Here is a 7,748-nt window from a genome sequence, read left to right on the forward strand (position 1 = left end):
TCATCAACTGTCAATTCCCAATGTAACAACCACACCAAAAAGACTGTTCATTAAAAAAAATATTTCTGAACTAAACCATAAGTCTCAAACTAATGTCGAGCTGAAAACGTAACCTAATGTACATGCATGTTACCCACCCTCCCCTCCCTATACATATATTTCCCATCTTTCCCCCACGTAATCACCAAGATTGATTGATTGACATCTCAGCGAACCCTTAGCTCGAGCGCCAGAAGAAATCAGATTGTCGGGCTCTCGGCGCCTCGTTTCTCCACTTGACACAAGTCTCGTCCCGAGCATTGATTACCGCCGCCATTTTGACAGTTGCCACAGCTCCGAAATGTACACAAGCCCATTACGTCGAGATTCAAATAATCTCCAACAAAAACGCCTTTTCAATGTATTTTTCCAGTCTATTCACAACCGTCTGTTGTTCATCTTTAGGTAATAATAATAACTTTTAAAATAACTTTTATTCGTTTCAAACAATTTCCGAATTTCAAACCACGTCCATTTAAAAAAAATATTTTACAAAAAATAATTTTCTAACGAATACGCGATTAAGTATAAAAAGATGAAAAAATAATTGGTTGTCTAATCAAGATTTTTTTTCGCCCCTGTTAGCTGTTTTTTTTCTCCTGGTTACGAAAAGCGGCAAGGGACAAAGCTTTAGCATCAGATGAATAAAAAATTTGAGATAAATTAGCCCCTTTTTTGTGTTGAAGACGACAAAAGTGTGCAATTAAATATCATTAAAAAATAGACCGCTGGAATTGAAAGGAGGGGCTGGTGTGTGGGATTATACTTCACCTTTCGGTAATTAGACGATTGTCAGCTTAAACCAGAGGCACCTCTGTTAATACAAACAGGTCAGCCGTCTTTTTTATCGAAGGTAAAAATCGTCGTATTCGTGTCATGCAAGACTCCGGATGGAGGGCTGGGCTGGGATAGGTGGGCGCCTCAGAATGGGGTTTCATCCCTCCCCACCCCACTTATATGCTCCATTGTTCATTTAAACAATCTTTGAGAGCATCTCCAAATTCTCCCTGCATTCCCAGGCTTCCCTTGGACTTTGCCTCCATCATCACCGTTTATATATATATATATATATATATATATATATATATATATATATATATATATATATATATATATATATATATATATATATATATATATATATATATATATATATATATATATCGACCTCACCGTGTAGTAACTATAATCCCTCCCCTCCCACATTCCCACCCTCAGTCTGCCATTACTATCTGATCGGATGTGTAAAACGAACACAACATGCATCTCCGTACCTTAACATAGATGGTATTTTCAGTGTTTATACACCGTGTTTGAAACAAAACGGTGTTTAAAATAAGACTTCCGCTAAAAAATATTCAAAATCAACGAATTTAATAAAGATGACTGTAAAAATGACATGCATTCTACTATATTACTGGTCTCATCAAATCGTTCACAACTCTTTATAATGAATTGTGTTAAAGTTATTTTTACAGATGTTTGAGAAAGCTAGGTTAATGTATGTTGCCTATGTGTGTGTGTGTATGTGCTGTTGAGTGTTTGATAAGTTTAAACTGTGTTTATTAAATTGATCTTAAATAATTGCGAAAAGAATGTTTTGAATGTTTTTAACGTTGTATTTTGTGAGGAATCTTTTCGCGTTAGTTTGATATAGTTTCAAATGAAAGTTTAAAGAAGATATTAAAAGATTTATGCTATACATACTAACATACATAATTTGTACTAGTCGTTTGCCCGTAAAAAAAAGGGCACATTGAAAAGTGTAGTTTTTTTTGTACTAATAATTTTATCAATAATAATTTTAATTAATTAATAATTATTATTAAATTAGCTATTATATATATCATGCCTGTACATTGTTGTATATAATGGTATTAATTGTGTGTTCATTTGAATTTATTTTAGAACTAATTCTTATTTGAAGATAATTGCTATAAATATTAACTCTAACCATATTTTTTTTTGTAAAAGCATTTTTAATAGTTGCAATATTTGAGATCTATGTATAAATACTCAAATGTGTTTTCTATGTATAGTGTATAATGTTTTTATGTAAGAGGTATCTAGATATTAATAGATGCTGGTATGAGAATTGAAAAAAACAACTCTTTCGTTAAAGATTGCCTTGCAGACTAGTCTAGACACCTAACCTTAATCTTAACAATAATAATCGTTTTATATAATTAACTTGTGATTATTTGTGTCTGTCAATGACCGTTTGGAATGATACAACAGATTATCTTTAGATTCTACCAGCTACAACTGTTGTATCGATACCGTTGTTGTATCAATACCGTTGCTTTATCGATGCCCCTGTGGTATCGATATCGCTGGTGTTTCGATACGGTTTATGTATATTTATCATTGGTGTTTCGATGCCGTTTGTGTATCGATACCATCGGTGTATCTTCTGAAACTTCGGTTACAATTTTTCCCCAGGAGTTTTAGAAAAAATGTATGCAGTTATTTTTTAAAATGTTGGTTGAAGTTTGACATGTTTTTGAAAGACAAAAAGAGAACTTGGCTGTGCTATGTGTACATTGATTTAATGGAGTAACTATGACGTCAATACAAGCAAAAATACACCTGTTGGAATATACTGTTTCTATTTATAGCTATGAGTAAATAAAACGGATCGGGTTTTGTTTTTGAAACAAATAATTTTCAGATGGAGTCATGTGTCTTGTGTGTGTAAGTTGTTTAAAAATCAATAAAAAATATACAGGACACAGACTAAAGACTTGGTTTTTTCACGTTTGTGTACAGTGTTATTTTTAGACATTTTTCTCCCGGGGTGGGAGTGGGGGGCGCCTCAAACTTTCAGGGGGATGGGGTTGGACACTGTTCAGATGGAGGGATAGGGGGTGGACGTGCTTTATGGGGGGGGGGGGGGGGAGTAAAAGTATATATTTTCTATGTAAACTATATATTTTTCATTATTTTCGTGGGGGAGGGAGGCGGTGGACTTTATCGGGAAAGGGGTACTAACTCCCCAATTCTAATTTAAGGTAAAACACCGCAGTTAGTTTAATGAGCGCAACAACCCATCCAGCATTAATTGACATAAGTTAAATTTAATAATTAATGCAAAATATAATTTTTATATTTTTAATACCCCATCCCTCCAGAAAAAAATAATCCTATATTATAATATTAATATAAAATTATTATGTGTCATCTTTTCGATGATTAATTTTGAACACAACAATATTTAAACGATGCATTAATTAAAGGAGTATCTGAGATCTGATTTCTCCGTGTGGGTGGAGAACGAAGGAAAGCAGCCAAACCTTTCGTTTTTATATCAACCCCTGGAGATGGGCCAGCTAAATCAAGGCTCGCCCCCTCCCCCCCTTAACCAATTCTACACTCCCCCGCGCGGTGTAACAAAAATGTTGAACCCCACGCCCAAAACAGGGAATTCTACTCTGCTATCATTTAGCCTGGCTATTCTATAGGGGGTTCGCATTTCAATGTTTGAATCCGTTACACTCATATTCAAAGCACCCACTGTGGGAATCTTTATTTTAAATAAATATTTAACGGTCATTTGTTATTGTTTAAAAACTCAAATTATTTAAATGAAGTTTTCTTTAAAATTCGAGTTTAATAGCAATTTAAATTAATTATTAAAATTATTTCTGCAAAATAATTGTGGATTAGGCCTGTTTTTAAACAGATTGCTAATAGAAATAAAAATGTCCCTATGCATCTTTATATCGAGAACGGTGTCGGCGAAAAAAAATAGTATCGCAAAACTTGAGGCAAAATCTGCATGAATAAATATTTTAAAATCTGAAATTAAATTCGTTCTTAATACCAACAGTTGTAGTTACCCGCCTTACGTATAGAGAGGATGATATATATATATATATATATATATATATATATATATATATATATATATATATATATATATATATATATATATATATATATATATGTGTGTGTGTGTGGGGGGGGGGGGGGTGACGTGAGGTAGAGCGCTAGACTGCTAACCCGAGCAGAATGTCCCTGAGTCCACTCAGTTCTGATGGGTACCTAACTCACGTTTGGAAAACAGCAACGGTAGCTGTGCATTGTGCTGACCACACTATCCCTTTATATGCCGAGATCATAGAAACAGATGAACTCTACTTCAATTACCCCATGGACCGCGAGGTACTCTTTACTTTATATATATATATATATATATATATATATATATATATATATATATATATATATATATATATGAGTGTGTGCGCGCGCGCGTGTGTGTGTATGGGGACATTTTCTGACCTGTCCCTTCCCCCCCCCACCCTTCTAATTTCTGCCTACACCAGCCATGTACCTGTTTTTCTGGCACAAAACGGAATGTTCTATCAAAACGTCGTACTCACTTTCCAAAACAGCGTTGTTTTTTGTGTGTTTTTTTTTTTTGCTGTTTTTTTTTAAATTACTCATTGTTTATTAGAGTTGCCTCCCATGAAGGCCCTTGATCGAAAGCTAAAAATTTTGGATAAAGGGGACGTAACTTTAAAATTTTTTTAAATAAAACCATAAAAACATGTTGTTTTTTTATATACAAAAGAAAATAATTGATAGTGGACTTGATACTCATAAGTATGGGGAGGGGAGTTGAGTGATATGTAACAATCATATGATGAGGCGGTTGATTTAAAAATTGATAAAATGGCTTAAATCGGTCAATATCTAAAAGGCTTAAAGTAAAAATGAACATAAAGTGGATATAACATTTTAAAACAACTTGCAAGCTGATGGAATTTAAAAGATATCATTTTCCCTTCAGGGACAATTAATACTTTAAATAAACCGGTAGTGATCTCCCCTAAACTTTCTCGAATATTTTTATATAAAATAACAGGGGATGGGAACTCGGGCTATAGACATGATTTTTAATCCATTTTAAATACTTAAAGTTTTAAAAATAGAATAAAATCTCGTAGACAAATTAATTGCACACCAAGTGAACGCGAAATAAAAAAGCGCATAATAGTGCGCAATATTATTAGTACTTTTAAAATTTACATTAGTTTTTTGAGAAATCGGAAGTAGCGTAAATTACTACTTCCTGTCAACGGAAATTACTCAAAATTTAACAGAAGGTAGAGAATTAGATCTTTTACTTACATGTGCAATTTCATTTATCTATCTGAAATAGTACTCAAGTTATAGGCTTTTAAAAAATTCAAAGTAGGAAAAGTACCACTTCCGATTATCGGAAATCGCTCAAAAGTTGATACGGATCTACGATTTTGATAAAATACTTATATATGAAATTTCATCAACCTAGCTGTAACGGTACTCAAGTTATCGTGTTTACACACGGACAGACACACACACGGACAGACACACACACACACAGACATACGGACAAGATTGCAAAATTATGTTTTTCCGTATCAGTGAGGTGTAAAACGTCGAGATTTGTAAAAATGTCGATTTTTTTTTTTGCACGATTACAATACTTTCTCTATACTACGTATATACGAGAAAGTAAAAAAACATCTAACCAGTATCATCATTATAGTTAGTATCGATGATGTAGGCCAGGGGTAGGCGGCTACAGGACATTACCCCCCTGGATATTTCCCCCCCCCCCGGACATTTCCCCCCCGTATTTACCCCCCGGAGCAATTACCCCCCTGTCAATTACCCCCCTGTCAATTACCCCCCTGGGGAATTACCCCCCCCCCCCCCCCTCCCAAGTTAAAAACCTAACTCTAACTAGAATTTTATACCTATATACTACTTTAATCCAAACCTTAAGAAAAAGACAAAAACCTAAGCATCCACCTAAGCCTTAAACTTCACATAAAACCAAAACCAAAGCTAGACACAACCCTAACCCTAAAACTAGCTCTAACCCTAACCCTAACCCTAACCCTAACCCTAGCCCTAACCCTAACCCTAACCCTAACCCTAACCCTAACCCTAACCCTAACCCTAACCCTAACCCTAACCCTAACCCTAACCCTAACCCTAACCCTAACCCTAACCCTAACCCTAGCCCTAACATTAACCCTAACCCTAACCCTAACCCTAACCCTAACCCTAACCCTAACCCTAACCCTAGCCCTAGCCCTAGCCCTAGCCTTAGCCTTAGCTCTAAACCAAACCCTAAACCTAACCCTGTCCGGGGGGGGGGTAATGTCCTACTGGGCGGGGGGTAATTGACAGGGGGGAAATTGACAGGGGGGTAATTTCTCTGGGGGGTAATGTCGGGGGGGGGGGGGAAATATCCGGGGGGTAATTGACAGGGGGGAAATGTCCTGTTCCCGGGGTAGGCAACCCTTTGAGACGGAAGAGCCAAAAGTTACAATTTACCAAATTTCCAAATTTTAAAGAGGCACTAACATTTTTATTTCAATATTATCATTTTGATAAGGAATATATATACATATATATATATATATATATATATATATATATATATATATATATATATATATATATATATAATTTAAAATAAATAGCTTTCAATATGAAATAAATTTATTCATATAAAAACACACATGTTTCGCAGAAAGAAAATTTAACGTATTTTATCTAGCTCTGCTAGAAAAATAAAATCAGTAATCATATTATATAACTTTAATTAAATTAATTGAATACTATTTACAATAGTTTGGCCTTGCATGACGTTTAAAAATTTGTTTAAACCTGGCTCAAAACTTTGTTCAGTTTCAAGCACGCCTCTATTACCTAGTTAGTTGGCTTCTATACTCTGTATTACATTCATGCAAGAAAACGCTTGCTCGCATAAATGTTGACCCGAAGATCGTCAGCACTACAAATGCCAACTTCTTCACCTCACTGTGGCATCCTTGAAGACTACTCCATCCGTCAAATAAAATCGCCTCAACTCGCGGCATTTCTTTTAGAGCAGTCCACCTGTGCAGCGAAACGTGCATGTTTTTCTGGACCTCAAAATCTTTTAACTTGCTCTTAATATATGTAAACTTACCACTCCACAAATGTTTGGTTTTCAAATCTATCAATTTCATTTGAAGCGAACCAGCATCAATTCCAAATAGCTCAAAGTTAATCTCATTTGTTTTTGTGTTGAGAGGATCTACTATAAATGCTTATTGTTTATGTTTATTATATCGTTCATTACCGAGTGTTGTAGAACAATATTTTTATGAGTTTTGAAAATAAATTAAAATAAGTATTAATATTTGTGAAGAGTTGAAGAGCCGCATCTCGACACCTAAAGAACCGCATGCGGCTCGCGAGCCGCAGGTTGCCGACCCCTGATGTAGGCTGGTTGTACGTAATGAAAACAAATGATGTAATCGTCCAATGACATTAATCATAACATGAAAATTAAATGACGACAGAAACTGGGGTTGAACCACATGGAATATAATTATCTTCACTCTAGGGTCGAACCATTAGAGGTCGAAATATCCTGTCTCAAGAATTCAACCGTTATGGGTCTGAATGCCATGCTTCAACATTCGAGATGTTGGGGATCGAAATCAGTGTTTCTTCCAGACTCCTTTCTCCGGGGGGGGGGGGGGGCACTTGAAATTTTCGGGGGGGGGGGGTAGACTTTCTTCGTTGGGGGGGGGGGGCGGTAAAAAAATTTCGGGGGGGGGGGGGAGGGGGCGAAGATGCCTGGAAGAAACTCTGATCGAAATGTTCTAATCCTAGTCAAGCCGTTAGGGGTAACGGGGGTCCTGTCAACAGTTATTAGC

The sequence above is a fragment of the Physella acuta genome, unplaced genomic scaffold, assembly GCF_028476545.2.
Source record: "Physella acuta isolate Inbredline_101_S28 unplaced genomic scaffold, ASM2847654v3 ptg000291l, whole genome shotgun sequence".
Taxonomy (NCBI): domain Eukaryota; kingdom Metazoa; phylum Mollusca; class Gastropoda; family Physidae; genus Physella; species Physella acuta.